The sequence below is a fragment of the Triticum aestivum genome, chromosome 5A (assembly GCF_018294505.1).
Source record: "Triticum aestivum cultivar Chinese Spring chromosome 5A, IWGSC CS RefSeq v2.1, whole genome shotgun sequence".
Lineage (NCBI taxonomy): Eukaryota > Viridiplantae > Streptophyta > Magnoliopsida > Poales > Poaceae > Triticum > Triticum aestivum.
Genome location: NC_057806.1, coordinates 366,992,012 through 367,008,761, shown reverse-complemented (window position 1 = coordinate 367,008,761; position 16,750 = coordinate 366,992,012). Strand labels below are relative to the sequence as shown.

Here is a 16,750-nt window from a genome sequence, read left to right as displayed (position 1 = left end):
GTGTTCGCGCTAAGCCATCTTTGGAATGGTCACATGTAAAGTGTGGCGTGGCAGGTGCCATTGCGCCAAGATTCGGCTTCGTGGTCGAATGGCTAGACTAGCGCCGAATCGCTATAGAACTAGCCTCAGTTCTATAGCATTTCAGTACTAGCCCTCTTTGATTCGTAGGATTCTCCAAACACGGGAATAGGAAAAATAAAGGATTGGGGTGGCATGCCCACTTGAATCTCGTAAGATTAACACAGAGTGTTTGATGTCACAGGAAAAATAAAGGAAGTGAAAAAAGATGTTGGAGTGGATGCTAGATTTTCTATGAAATGTAGTACACATGATTACATAGGAAAAAAAATTATATTTCTTCCGTTCGGAATTACTTGTCGCAGAAATGGATGTATCTAGATGTATTTTAGTTCTAGATACATCCATTTTCGAGACAAGTAATTCTAAACGGAGGAAGTAGGATCAAACAAGTAATGCAAGAAAAATTTCTAAGGATTCCAGCCCCTTAAAAAATCCTATGAAATTCATTTGAATCAAAAGAGCCCTAATTTAAAGTTGGACGCTTGTTTGTTGGGCAGAAAAGAAAAAATCACACCATTTGCTGCGGCCGTCTTCCTCGGGGTTCGGCACGTGACTTATTGTGTGAACCGTTCGCTTTCTCCCTTCTCGCTTGGGAATCCGGAAGCTATTCTAGAGAAATCGGGAATGCCCTGCTCGTCGGCCCCGCAGTCTCGCTCCGCCCCCGGCGACCTCCTCCCCCCCATCCACCCAAGGCAGCGAGATTGCTACCCCGGCCCCAAGTGAAGATCCATCCGGGCGTAGTTCCTTCTTTTCTTGGTAAGAAAGCCCTAGCTTGCTTGGATTCATCTTCTTTTCTCTGTCATTTCGGCGGCCGCCAATGTCTATTTACCCTGACGAACTGGTCATACTATCACGAAAAATATGGGGTTCAATTCATTGAAACAATCCACATGCCCCGTGCCGCGCCCCCGAGTATCTGATTCTTGTGCAATCCCCTCAGCAAAGTCCCCTAATGTTGGGCAGACTGCGTGGCTAGTGCCGTCAACAGGGTCTCAGTTTTATGCAAGTTGGGAGCATTTTAACTTTTGATTGATTATCAGTTAGAAATAAAATAGAAATCTTGGTGGCTGAATTTGCAATTCGAATTGCCATTTTAGCTAAAGTTGGCACCGCGGTTCGAAATACTTCAAAAGATCGTAGTATTATTTTGGGGGCCAACTAGACCAGAGGTTACACATCCTAACCAGTGTCATTGCATTAAATTACTGATTTGATGGGTGCGACTATGGAATTTCTGTAATAAGCTTCCTACTTGTAATAGTGGTACCACTAATTAATACCTTCCTGATCAATGATTGTAAATTATCCAGTTGAATTGTTTCGTAAGTGAGCACCTCAAAGGGGATGTGAATTTAGTTGCTTCCTGTGCCGGGTAACTGAAGTGTTGCTCAAAGTTGGACACTTGTAGCTGAACTGCTTCATCACCAACCTGTATAGATTCGTCCTCATCGCTTTGTCACTTTGTTTGCTTTTTTGCATTTGATGAACCGGCAGCAATGGATATAGATGATGTGATTTGCAACTTGCGTGTTGTTGGTGTGCCAACCAAGAGTGCTATATACACATGGGGATATAACCAGAGTGGCCAGACTGCACGCAAGGGCAAGGAGCGCCACCTGAGGATCCCCAAGAGCCTACCTCCCAAACTATTCACCTGTAGGGATGGCGAGAACCTCAGATGGATCCATATTGCATGTGGCCGTGCTCACACTGCTGCAGTCGTTTCTGACGGATCACTCTTCACCTGGGGTAGGTCCATTTTTACTAAATCTTGTATATTACGGAGCGTTAGATAATCATCAAGGGGAGTGTTGCCATTAATGCCATGCCATCGCTGTTATATTTGGATCTGAAATTTTGTAGTTGAGTTATTATCCCTGATGATTTTTACGGTCGGGGCCAGTGGCGGTGCTACATGCGCATGGCCCACCCAGCTCTGGAGCATTTCATCACATTACAGCCAGACCATGGGCCGTAGAACGTCATCCATGAGCACTCTTGCAGCCTGGCCCACCCAGCCCATCCAGTTTTTTGGTGCAAGCTCTGCCACTGGTCGGTGCTATGGATACTTGGCACATCATACTCGCTAGGCATTTCCAGACCAGTCTCACCAATTGTATTTATCTCCTTAATTTAACTGGCTTGTTGCTTGTTCTTCTGTGTCACGATATGGATTGCGCGTAGGTGATAATTGTGATAGGCAGGAGGCCGTGGACCAGTGCCCTTGCGGTGCCCTGTCGGCGGAGCTGTGATAGCAGAAGTGGCACAAGGGACAGGGCATCCGAATTATGGGAGGCAGAAGCAGAGAAATAGGGATTAGTGATTAGACTTTGTAGCTTGATTCATAACAATGGTGACTGCCTCGTTATATAGAGGTTGGCCTTACTCATATGACTCAAAACCAAAGTTGGACTTAGGACTCTTCCCTAAGCTGAACGTGCAGCTACTAAGACACCATTAGGACAAGGACTCAAGCTGAAGGCATCTAGGTCATGCTGCAACCGAGTAGTAGTAGGATTCCTTGGCCCTCTCAGCTGGAGGTCTGAAAGCATGGTGCCACCTCTCATAACATGACATTCTGATAGTTATTATGTAATATTTTTCCGATTCCGCCCTCCTGCGTACCTTTTTGTGTTTATAGTTTGGTAGGAAGTACCAAGTATATGTGAATATGTTTAGAATTCTTCAAAAAGCAGATCACATTTAACTTAAAATATACAGGTTCAAATGACTTTGGCCAGTTGGGAGATGGGACAGAGGAGAGTGCAAAGGAACCTAAAAAAGTCAATGCACTGGCAACTGAGTTTGTGAAATCGGTGTCCTGTGGCGCACACTGTACAGCTGCTATTGCTGAACCTCGAGAAAATGATGGCACAATATCGAGAAGCAGGTTATGGGTTTGGGGACAAAATCAGGTTTGCCTAAATTAATTGTACTGCTGAATCTGCCCCTTGTAGATTGAGAACCAACTTGCAACACAAAAATAGTTAGCATTTGCGTTTGCATGATCCTTGCAGGGCTCAGATTACCCTCGCCTATACTGGGGTGCTTTTGCACCAAACACGGTAAAGTTCAATTACACTGGATCAATTATGTCGCACAATTCAAGTAGATTCATGAGACCGAATGTTTGTGTACTCAAACATTGCAGCCTTCTTCTTTTGTCCTGTTTATTTGATGTTTCCTCTTAGTTTACCCTATTTCATCTGTCTGGAAAGTAAACATGATAAGTCATGCCAACTATATGCATAGATACATTCATCATATAGGAAATTATTTATTCAAATCCCTCGTGGTCTTGATCCTTAAAGCTGAGCACCAAATGTTTAAACAATACTCATGTGCTGGTATGTTTTTTCCTGTTGTCCATGAACTATTTGTGCCCCCAGTGACAAGTATCATGGTGGCCTGGGAAACTTCACTTAGTTTGCCAAATTAGATCTCTAGTAGAATTTCTACTTCCCACCTAGCAGGTTATATGCTTGTATGCTATTTTCACATGCCCCTGAAAGTGCTTTTTTTCTTTCTTAATAAACCTGATAGCTATGGAAAACCAGATGATGGTAAACCCTAAAATTAGTCTACTGCTAGGAAAATAAAGAGGGTGTAAGGGAATAACTATTGCTTGCTTTTTAGCTGGGGGTCCAAATGTATCATATGGCCTGTGTTACTTGCCTAGGAGGGGGGGGGGGGCAACTTGGGGGTAAGCCAAAACCAAAATGGGCCGTGTTAAGGGTCCCTGCTGGAGATGCTGTAATAGCACTCCAAATGAATAATAGTAACTGTTGGCAGATTTAAATGTAACTGACTCTGTTTTTGAATGTATGTTTTGAGGTGATATCATGCCACTGAAAATATCAGTCATACATTCACAGGTAATTCGGCAGGTTTCTTGTGGAGCTGTTCATGTGGTGGCCCTATCGGATGATGGCCTGCTGCAAGCATGGGGTAATGTTTCATGTTAAAAGTCTTGTCCATCTTCTGTCCACATGTTTTTACTTGTATATTCTTAGGAAAGGCGTACTAGTCTACATACTAGACTGAAACTTTGGGCGTTGGTGCTAGCTTTGTCAATCACTATGACCAAGGTTCTCAGAATCGGATAGGAACTGTATGGTAAGATCGCAAATCGTTGGATCATAACTGTTAGAATCATAAAATTGTAGTAGAATCAGTTCAATCAGTTTAGACCGTGAAGTCATAGAATCGTACAACAAAATCGCTGTTCACAACCTTGATTAGTGACCGTAACTTAAGGTGTAATCTATCAAGATAGCTTATCATGACTGATACTTCTTTTATTGAAACATGCAAGATGAGCCAGTTCTTCCATCAAAACAGGACCCAGTTCTTCAATTATTTCATTTCTCACTATTAACAAAATATATACTATTTTCTTACTAGCCAGGCTACAATGAGTATGGTCAGCTTGGCAGAGGTTGTACTTCTGAAGGAGTGCAGGGAGCTCGTGTATTAAATGCTTATGCAAGGTTCCTTGATGACACACCTGAGCTAGTGAAGATTGTTAGAGTATCATGTGGAGAGTACCATGCAGCAGCTATATCAGAAAACGGGGAGGTGTAAGTCATCTCAAAGGATGCTGTTCTCTGCTGTTAGTGGAAGTGGTGTGGTTTCTTCAGTTGGCAAAATAGAACAGCTTGATTTATGACGAGCTAACCATGACTAACAGCTGTGAAGGAAACATTGCACAATGGTTATCATTTAGCTTAGTGTCATGCGATCTAATAAGTGGAATCAATATGGCCAAAACCAGTTTTGCTATTACTTAAATCACTGCACTTCTCCACATCTTAAAGCAAAATAAATGTGTCATATACTTTATGGTTAGAAGCTGCAAGGTATTAACACCATGACTTGTCTATTGGTTTTACTGAGTTGTGAACTATCTTGGATTTTATCATGTACTCCCCCCCCCCCCCCCCCCGTTTCCAAATAGATATAGTTTAATAAACCATGCTTGGAATGCTTTAGGTTTTTCATATGAAAAAGGCAACAGTACTTGTCATAAAAAAATTACTTAGTTATATAATTTCTATAACTTCTACTGACATGTATTGGAAAAAAGTAATGGTCAAAGTGCGTGCTGGAGTATGTTTTGATTATAAACGACATCATTTGGAGACATTGCAGTACAGGTTTTTGGAGCATGTTCTTTTGAAAGCCTTCATGTGAAGTCAGTCTGTTGTAACAGCTTCTGATCTTCAGCCTTTTATCATGTAGGCCCATCTATTTCTATTTGTAAATACCTTTGAATTTTGCAGGTATACATGGGGACTTGGAAGCCTGGGGCAGCTTGGGCATCGCTCGCTTCAGTCTGGAGATAAGGAGCTAATCCCAAGGCGAGTTGTTGCCCTTAAGGAATAGTAACTAGGGATGTGTCTTGTGGTGGGGTTCACTCTTGTGCTGTAACGGAAGGTGGAGCCCTCTACGGTTGGGGCGGAGGACATGTAGGCCAGCTGGGGCTTGGACCTCAGAACGGTTTCTTTTCCTGCGCTCTTAATGGATCCGACATGCTACTTCGTAACATTCCAGTCCTGGTCATACCGTCAGGTGTCCGGCTTGTTACTTGTGGTCACTCGCACACACTTGTATCTATGAAAGATGGCCGTATATATGGATGGGGCTATAATAGTTATGGTCAGGCAGCTAATGAGAAATCTACTTATGCTTGGTACCCTTCTCCGGTTGATTGGTAGGCCACCTACTTCCATCTCTCTTTTATGAGTGTGAAATGTGTAACTATTCTTAGTAGTTGATTAGCACATTATGTGAAGTCTGAAATCTTTTTCTGCGGTATAGGTGTGTTGGAGAGGTGAGAAGACTTGCTGCAGGTGGCGGGCATTCAGCTGTGTTAACTGATGCATCGTCCTTAAAAGAACTATGCGAGTTTAAGCTAGCAGAGACTGTAAATAGGTCGAACGCTCGGCTAATAGAAGATGTTGCATCACGAACCGGGGCTGATGCATTGGCACGCCTGTGTGAGAAATTAAGGTATGGACAACTTTTTTTTGGGCTCATATTGGTGTTCTGTGTGGCTGAATTCTCATGCAATCTGTTCTGCGATCCAGTACAAAAGGGGGTGGGGGTAAGAGAGTACTTAAACTCAATCTATTTGTGTGAGCCAATTTACAAGAACTAGAGCAAGCATATGTCTAGTAAAGTGCATAGTCTGCCAATGATAAGTTTCTGGAACAGACGGAAATGAGACGTTGCTTTTATGTCTACTAAAATGCATAGTTTTTTGGAACAGCCTTTCTTTTACGGTCTCCTGATCTATTTATTTTGTGTGCATCGATGTTTCTTATTATTGGCATTTTGCAGGGAACATTTGGTTGAGCACGGAGACTCTGAACTTGTGGAAATGCACATGGTTGAAGAGATTGAGGCCAAAGCCGGTTAGACTCGTAGCGAATCGATGTGGCCCTGGTTCCATTTCGCCATACACATTGATTCAAGCATTAGCGCTGTTGTATTATATCACCGGAAGTAGCAATTGTTTTCTACTTGCCTGAAACCTCATTGGTGGTCTCCCAAGTGTGTAACAGAGGAGTGGAGGCTCTGTGTGTATCATGAACTTCCATGTCTAAACATATAAGTTGGGAACTACATGAAATTATACCTGCAAACTAGAAGGTCGGTGAATTCGATAAGCCGCACAACTTGTGCTTTATATTGTTCAAATGTTGTTCAGGTTGGCGTGGTTTATCATACATTTGAAATTCATGCTGAATACTGGTGAAGGAACAAGTAGTTGGGTGATTGGATTTTCGGCTCGCTCTCGCATGCCTCTCGCTCTGGCTCTCGCGACGCTGCACCTCCCGCCCGCCATAGCTGCCGCCCCCGCAGATCCAGCACCGCAGCATGCCTCCGCGTCGCCGAGTGGCGCGGATGCCGGCCACACCCACACCTCCCCCACCCCAGCCACTTTCCCCTGCCATCTACGAGAGATTCCCCGAGTTTCTGTGGCTGATCTCTCCGATCCCGCAAGCAGTTCTCATGGCGACCAGATTTGCGGGGTGGAGGGAGCGTGCGACCAGGATCCGGGACGCCACATTCGAGTGGATCCGGTGCGTGCAGGAGTGGAAGGCGGCAGACCAGGCGGTGGCGACGGTGACCGATCCGGTGGCGAGATCCGCAGCTGCGAGGGTCGCGGAGATTTGTCGGAAGAAGGCAGACTTGGAGCAGAGGAAGCTGGTGCGGTGCATCTTCGAGGAGGCCACGCTGGAGGAGAGAGCAAGGATGCCCCCATTTCCGCTCTCACAGCCGTCGGAGTTCGTGATTTGGGCAAGGGCGGAGGCGAAATCGAGCGAACTACGGCGGGCGCTTCGGTGGGAGTGCGTCCTGGGTATGCTGCCACCAAGCGCATGAGGACTGCGGCGAGGAGCGGGGCTCACACCAACCCCCTGCCTTGCCGCGGCGCACTCGAGCCGCCGTGGTTTGGTGACCGCGGCGAGGTTTCTTCTGGCGTTCGTTCAAGGTCACGCGAGGGGGTTTGTATCCCTGAGAATCAGATGCCCGTTGTGGTTCATCAACTTGAGAGACATGTGATTGTTAGGCGGAGCTTATGCTCAGAGAATCAGGGGCTCTCGCCGGTGGCGATGCGCACGCTGCCTGAGTTGGGAGATTTTTCCCCTGTGATTCAAACGGGATTGCCCATGCGGAGTGGCATGGGCCCTACTGCCACGTCGCTCCCACCAATCAAGTGCAGAAGGGTGAAGACGCCTTTGGAGTTTACGCCTTCTACCCAGGACGACGCGGATGAGGCTATATCTAGGGTTTTTGGACAGCTTTGGTCCATTCCTTCCCCTCCCCGCCGCCATCCCCATCCTCGTCCCCCGAGCCGAACTGCTTCCACCTTGGGATGGCTCCGGAAGGATCTAGTTCGTGCTGGTAGCTTCTCCCCATCTGACTTGTTCTCAGTCAAAAAACTCCGGCCCTTTGACCCTCCACCGATACAGCTCAAGATCGTCAGAGAAGGGATCGGAGGTGGTTCCAAATCCTTTGCTCAGGTGGTTGCCATGGCGGACAAGGGCGCGTCAAGCAGAGTGCATAAGCAACGTGCTCCACCCCCGCAGAAGAACCCAGCTCGTCGACATTGGGCCGGTGAGGCGCGTCCCAATCCCACTGGCCCACCCCCCAAAGGCGCTGCCCCTCCCCAACAAGCCCTGGTTGCGCCTCCGTCTGCCCCGCTCATTCAGATCCTCGACGAGTGGTACAAAGACATGGTATGTTTTAACTGTGGCGGTCCTGGTCATTACGTGGGGAATTGCATTCAAAAGAAGATCTGTTTTATCTGCGAATTGGAAGGCCACAACGTCAACAACTGCGGTGCCTGGGCACAACCCCATCCAGTGGCCACTTTCTTTGGAAGCTCGGCCCTGGGGTTAGGGTTCTACCATATTGATGCGCCAGTGGGGCGTGAGGCAAATTGGCTCAATTTTAGGAACTGTGGAGAGGTTTGGGTAATGAAAGGAGAGATCAACAAGGCAGATCTGATCAAGAACCTGTCAGGCATCTTTTGCAAGAACAAAAACTGGTCCTGGCAAGTCAGGCAGCTATCAGATAAAAAATTCCTGGTCAGATTCCCCCCTGGAAGGATGTAGAAGAGCTAATTGAGTTTCCAGCCTTTGATCTGCCTATAGATGGAGTTTCAGTGTCTGTGGAGAAATGGACTGGTGACCCCTTCAGTGAGCTGACTGAAGCCTGGGTGATCGTAGAAGGCCTGTCATCCAAGTGGTGCACATGGAAGGTTCTTTCACAGATCGCTTCGTGCTTTGGGATCCTGGTGGACGTGGACTGGAACGGTCTGATGAAGAGCTTCTATGAGAAAGTGAGGATTAAGATTGCTTGCAGAAACCCAGCGAAAATACCCTTTGAACGGATCATGGAAATGAGGAAAAAGTTGTACATTCTGTCTTTCACAGTGGAAGGGTTCGAGCAAATTGGTGCTGATGATCCCAATGATGACAATGGTCCTACTGACATAGTTGTGGACGAGGATAACAAGGATTTTGAAGATGAGGAAACTGAGAAGGATATCCTTGATGATGGAGAACAACCTATCGATGATTTAGACCTGGCCAACAGGGCTGATAAAGTGAAAACTCCAGTTGGGAAACAAAAGAACAATGAGGACAGTGTTTCCTTCCATCCTGCTATTCTGGTTGAGTCTTGCATTTCTCCTGTGAGAATGGACAAAGTAACAAATGAGAAACCACAAGTGCAGGATGTTTACTATGCAATACCTTTCTCTGATGCTGTCAAGGTATTGAGTGCTCCTAGCATTGAGATCCGTGACATATCTACTCCTCCTGCTGCAATTGGGGGGGTATTGTGTTACTCCCCCGATGTCTAGTCAGAAAAAATACTGCTCTGAGTTACTAAAGGAATTAGATGATGCTGAATCTGATACTGCTAGTGATGCTGCTGATTTTGAAGAGGAGATGGGCACTTTGGATGCATCTGTGGTCAGTGGCCTGCAACTAATGGCCCTGGTGGAAAATCTTCCTCTTCCCAATGAGCAACCGACTAACAAAAACAAGTGGGGCCCAATGATTGCTGCAAGTCCAAGCACCAGAGCTCACAACAGGCAAAACATCATGGAGAAGGCTGCTGCTTACAAAATGAAAAAGAACCTGGAGGTCCCTACCACTTTCAAAAGTAAGTCTTTTACTTCTGAATCTACATCTAATTTAGAGGCTTATGCTTCTGTTGTTAACATAAGAATTGGGGATGATGACAAAGAAAAGAAACAGATCATTGATGACTTAGTTAGAGATGAAACTGAAAAATGTTTAGTTTTTGCTTCACAAAACCCTGAGATATCTTTACCTGACAGTTTAGACACTGACATTTATAAGGAAAATGGAGTTTGTACTCCTGATAGTGGCATCCCAGACAATAACACATCAGGGGCACTGCTGATGCCATTGTTGTCTCTGGGAATGCAGTAAGAGGTGGACTTTTTAGTATGACACACCCTTTTAAAATCTCATGATTGGTGTCTTTTGGAATATAAGAGGTTTAGGCCAAAAGGGTAAACTTCAGTGCCTGTCTGATTTGGTAAATAAATATAAACCTGATTTTTTAGGTTTTCAGGAGACTAAGAGAGAGACTTTGTCAGATTCCTTCCTTAATACTTTAGCTGGTTCCACTGCTTATGAGTGGCATATACTCCCTACAGTGGGCACTGCTAGTGGTATCCTTGTGGGTACTAAGTCTAACTTTTTTGAGGTCCTAGATGTAAGTATAAAGAAATATTGTATTAGTGTTACCTTGAAAAAGAAGAATGATGGTTTCTGTTGGCACCTGGTGGTGGTGTATGGTACAACCTATGCTGTAGACAAGGTAGATTTTATTGCAGAATTGCATGGGAGCATGGAGGGCTTATGCTACCCAGTTTTATTTTGGGGTGATTTTAATCTAATTAGGGAGGCTAAGGAAAAAACCTCAGGCAATATCAATAGTTCTTGGGCTTTTCTGTTAAATGACTGGATCAATAAATGGGGATTAATGGAATATAAGCTGTCAAACAGGGTCTTTACCTGGTGTAATAACCAAGATAACCCCATTTTTGCTACCATTGACAGAGTTTTCTCTGCTACTAGCTGGGATAGCCCTTTCCCACTTACATATCTATGTGCCCTACCAAGGGTTGGGAGTGATCATGCTCCCATCTTGCTAGACTCTGGGGTAGGTACACACAACCCAGCTAGACCTTTTAGATTTGAGAAATGGTGGATTGGGCAGCCTGATTTTCAGGCATTAGTTGAAAAAGATTTGGGCCACACCTTCCCCTTTCACCTCTGCTATTGAGACCTGGCAATTTAAGACTAAACTCTTTAGGAAACTGGTAAAAGGCTGGAGCATTAACATTGAAGCTGCTATGAAAAAGAACAAAAAAGAGCTTCTTCAGGAATTTGATATCCTAGACATCTTCTCTGAACAAAACAGAATTAATAGTGAGGATATCCTCAGAATGAAACAAATCAAGGAGGAACTTCATGAGATTTGGAGGAAAGAAGAAACTTCCATGTCGCAGAGGTATAGGGATAGGAAAATTAAAGAGGAGGATAGAAATACAGCATACTTCCACGCTATTGCTAACCAACGGAGGAGTAAAAATCAATTGTCTATCTTGGAAGGCCCTGATGGACCTGTATACTCTACCAAGGATATGCTGAAAGTGGCAACTGACTTTTATAAAAATCTTTTTGGGTTTGAACCAAAACCTAATATTCACCTGGATGACCAGTTTTGGTCTGAAGAGGAACGTGTGACTAAAGCTGAAAATGATATATTAGAAAGGCCTTTTTCAGAAGAGGAAATTAGGGAAGCAATTATGGGCTCATATGCCAATGGAGCCCCCGGGCCTGATGGCCCGTCCTTCATATTTTACCAACACTTCTGGGAAATTATTAAAGGGGACTTTATGGCACTTGTGAGGGACTTTGAAAGAGGATCTCTGGATATCCAAAGACTAAACTACTCTATAGTCACCCTCGTTCATAAAGAGCCAGACGCCAAGAATATGAAAAAATTTAGGCCCATTTGTTTAAGCAATTGCTCTGTGAAGATCTTTAGTAAAGCGATGACAAATAGGGTTCCCCTATAGGCCATAGGCTGCTGGCGCCTTGCCAGTCTGCTTTTGTGAGAGGCAGATTTATACTTGAGAGTGTGGTAACTGCCCATGAGGCTATTCATGAAGTTCATAAATCTAGAGATCCTGGGATTGTTCTCAAATTAGATTATGAAAAAGCATATGATCATGTAAACCGGGATTTCCTAGTGGAGATGTTAACTTCCAGGGGCTTTGGCCCTAAGTGGATTAGGTGGAACCTATCAATTCTAAAACAAAGCTCTTTCTGTGTTAAAATTAACGATGTTCTAGGTCCTTATTTTGTGTGGGGGGGGGGGGGGGGGAGGGCTGAAACAAGGAGACCCTAGTTCCCCCATGCTATTCAATTTGGTGGCGGATGTATTCTCTCGAATGCTGATGAAGGCCGCCAATGGCAATATTATATCGAGGATTATTCCCCATATCATCCCGCGTGGTCTTATCTGCTTGCAATATGCAGATGACACGATATTGTTTCTTAACCCTAACCCTGAATATGTAAAAAACCTAAAGTGGTTGCTTGCTTGTTTTGAAAACCTTTCTGGGTTGAAAATTAACTATGATAAGTGTGAAGTAGTGCCAATAAATATGAGTGATGATGAGGCCAAACTGCTATCCCAAATTTTCTGCTGTAAGATGGGAGATTTCCCTCTCAAATACTTGGGGGTTCCACTTCACTATCTTAAACTAAGAAAGGAGGATATCCAATACATTATAGATAAAATCATTAAAAGGATTTGTTGTTGGAAGGGGAGGCTACTCAGCTATGAGGCCAAGCTTGTACTACTTAAAGCATGTATCACTAGCATCCCAATGTACTTGATGTCTGTGATAAAATTCCCTAAATGGGCTATAAATGCTATCACATCACAGATGGCTCACTTCTTCTGGGGTGACCAGGGAGAAGAACACAAATATCATCTTGCTAAATGGGGGCTGATTTCTCAGAAAAAGGAGTTTGGGGGCTTGGGGATCCCCAACTTAAGAGAGTTTAACATGGCCTTGCTAGCTTATTGGGCAAAAAGACACTTGTGAACTATGACAATGATTGGGGGAGACTAATTGATCATAAATATAGAACTGATAAACCTAACTTGCTTTCGGCCAAACAAGGTGTTGGGTCGCCTTTTTGGAAAGGGGTGACCTGGGCTTTTGAGGGCATTAGACCTTTTCCAGATGGAAATTGGGCAAAGGGGACAAAATTAGTTTCTGGGACGACACCTGGGTTGGGGATTCTTCCCTGAAAACTCAATTTTGGGAGGTGTATGAAATTTGTCAACAACAGAAATGTACAATAGCTGAGGTGTGGGATGGTACCACTTTGAAACTCACCTTTAGTAGATGTGTGGGTGCTGATTTTATGGATAGATGGCATGACCTGATTGATAACCCGCAAGTATAGGGGATCACAACAGTTTTCAAGGGTAAAGTATTCAACCCAAATTTATTGATTCGACACAAGGGGAGCCAAAGAATACTCTCAAGTATTAGCAGCTGAGTTGTCAATTCAACCACACCTAGAAACTTAATATCTGAAACAAAGTATTTAGTAGCAAAGTAATATGATAGTAGTGATAACGGTAACAAAAGGTAACGGTAGTAAAAGCAATGTTTTTGGTATTTTGTAGTGATGATAGCAATAGCAACATGAAAGTAAATAAGCGAAGAACAATATATGGAAAGCTCGTAGGCAATGGATCGGTGATGGAGAATTATGCCGGATGCGATTCATCATGTAACAATCATAACCTAGGGTGACACAAAACTAGCTCCAGTTCGTCAATATAATGTAGGCATGTATTCCGAATATTGTCATACGTGCTTATGGAAAAGAACTTGCATAACATTTTTTGTCCTACCTCCCGTGGCAGCGGGGTCCTTACGGAAACTAAGGGATATTAAGGCCTCCTTTTAATAGAGAACCGAAACAAAGCATTGACACATAGTGAATACATGAACTCCTCAAACTAAGGTCATCACCGGTAAGTATCCCGATTATTGTCACTTCGGGGTTAACGGATCATAACACATAATAGGTGACTATAGACTTGCAAGATAGGATCAAGAACACTCATATATTGATGAAAACATAATGGGTTCATATCTGAAATCATGGCACTCGGGCCCTAGTGACAAGCATTAAGCATAGCAAAGTCATAGCAACATCAATCTCAGAACATAGTGGACACTAGGGATCAAACCCTAACAAAACTAACTCGATTACATGATAGATCCCATCCAACCCATCACCATCCAGCAAGCCTACGATGGAATTACTCACGCACGGCGGTGAGCATCATGAAATTGGTGATGGAGGATGGTTGATGATGATGATGGCAACGGATTCCCCTCTCCGGAGCCCCGAACGGACTCCAGATCAGCCCTCCCGAGAGGTTTTAGGGCTTGGCGGTGGCTCCGTATCGTAAAACGCGACGAATTCTTATCCTTGATTTTTTTCTCCCCGAAACTCAATATATGGAGTTGGAGTCGGAGAGGCGACAGGGGGCCCATGAGGTAGGAGGGCGCCCTAGGGGGGCAGGCGCGCCCCCCACCCTCGTGGAGAGGTGGTGGGCCCCCTGGCCTTCATCTTTTGCAGGTATTTTTCTTATTTTCTGAAAAGTGGCTCCGTGAAGTTTCAGGTCATTCCGAGAACGTTTGCTCCTGCACATAAATAACACCATGGTAATTCTGCTGAAAACAGCGTCAGTCCGGGTTAGTTCCATTCAAATCATGCAAGTTAGAGTCCAAAACAAGGGCAACAGTGTTTGGAAAATTAGATACGTTGGAGACGTATCAACTCCCCCAAGCTTAAACCTTTGCTTGTCCTCAAGCAATTCAGTTGACAAACTGAAAGTGATAAAGAAAAACTTTTACAAACTCTGTTTGCTCTTGTTGTAAATATGTAAAGCAAACATTCAAGTTTTCAGCAAAGATTATAACTAACCACATTCACAATAACGCATAGATCTCAAGTTTACTCATATCAATAGCATAATCAACTAGCGAGCCATAATAATAAATCCTGGATGACAACACTTTCTCAAAACAATCATAATATGATATAACAAGGTGGTATCTCACTAGCCCTTTCTGAGACCATAAAACATAAATGCAGAGCACCTTTAAATACCAAGGACTGACTAGACATTGTAATTCATGGTAAAAGAGATCCAGTCAAGTCATACTCAATGTAAACTTATAGTAATGAATGCAAATGACAGCGGTGCTCTCCAACTGGTGCTTTTTAATAAGAGGATGATGACTCAGCATAAAAGTAAATAGATAGGCCCTTCGCAGAGGGAAGCAGGGATTTGTAGAGGTGCGAGAGCTCGGTTTTGAAACAGAGGTGAATAATATTTTGAGCGGTATACTTTCATTGTCAACATAACAACCAAGAGATGGCGATATCTTCCATGTTACACACATTATAGGCGGTTCCCAAACAGAATGGTAAAGTTTATACTTCCCCTTCCACCAACAAGCATCAATCCATGGCTTGCTCGAAACAACGAGTGCCTCCAACTAACAAGAGTCCCAGGGGGAGTTTTGTTTGCAGTTATTTTGATTTAGTTTGCATAAAGCATGGGACTGGGCATCCCGGTGACCAGCCATTTATCTCGTGAGTGAGGAGTGGAGTCCACTCCTCTTGAGAATAACCCGCCTAACATGGAAGATACAAACATCCCTAGTTGATACATAAGCTATTCGAGCATATAGAACAGGATATTATTTGAAGGTTTAGAGTTTGGCACATACAAATTTACTTGGAACGGCAGGTAGATACCGTATATAGGTAGATATAGTGGACTCATGTGGAATAACTTTGGGGTTTAAGGGATTGCATGCACAAGCAGTATTCCCGCTTAGTACAGGTGAAGTCTAGCAAAAGACTGGGAAGCGACCAGCTAGAGAGCGACAACAGTCATGAACATGCATTAAAATTAATCAACACCGAGTGCAAGCATGAGTAGGATATAATCCACCATGAACATAAATATCGTGAAGGCTATGTTGATTTTTTTTCAACTACATGCGTGAACATGCGCCAAGTCAAGTCACTTAAATCATTCAGAGGAGGATACCACCCTATCATACCACATCATAACCATTTTAATAGCATGTGGCACGCAAGGTAAACCATTATAACTCATAGCTAATCAAGCATGACACAAGCAACTATGATCTCTAGTTGTCATTGCAAACATGTTTATTCATAATAGGCTGAATCAGGAACGATGAACTAATCATATTTACAAAAAAAGAGGTCGAGTTCATACCAGCTTTTCTCATCTCAGTCAGCCCATCATATATCATCATAATTGCCTTTCACTTGCACGATCGAATGATGTGAATAATAATAATAGTGCACGTGCATTGGACTAAGCTGGAATCTGCAGGCATTCAATAAACAGGAGAAGACAAGGCAATATGGGCTCTTTTGTCAGATAAACAATAATGCATAAAAGAGCCACTTCAACAATTTTAATCATGGTCTTCTCCTATCGACCCCCAAAGAAAAGAAAAGAAATAAAACTATTTACACGGGAAAGCTCCCAACAAGCAAAAAAAACATGAAATCTTTTTGAGTTTTCTTTTTAATTACTACTACAAGCATGGAAATTAAACTGATTAAAAGCTACAACTAATTTTTTTGGTTTGTTTTTCTTAAGATTTATTAAACACACAAGAAGAAAGCATAAAAAGGGAAATAAACTAGCATGGATGATACAATGAAAAAGTATGAGCACCGTCATCTAGCAATGAGTGTGTGAACATAAATGTAATGTCGATGGGAAATATGTACTCCCCCAAGCTTAGGCTTTTGGCCTAAGTTGGTCTATGGCCACGGCTGGCCTGGCGGATATCCATAATAGTAGTTGGGGTCGTACTGCGATGCAGCGGCTATCGCCTGCTGAGCTGCAGCATGGCGACGGGCGGCCTCCTCTCTCCTCTCGTACTCATCTGCCTCCTCTCTGGTATATCTTCCTCTTGCCTGATAATCAAAGAAGGCAGGAGCAGGGAGAGTAATAC

At 43.9% G+C, this 16,750-nt stretch overlaps 1 pseudogene; it reads left to right on the top strand.

Moving 5' to 3' along the window:
- The first annotated feature begins 648 nt into the window (after positions 1 to 648).
- Positions 649 to 6,772, top strand: LOC123103411 (RCC1 and BTB domain-containing protein 1-like; annotated as a pseudogene).
- Positions 6,773 to 16,750: the final 9,978 nt, after the last annotated feature.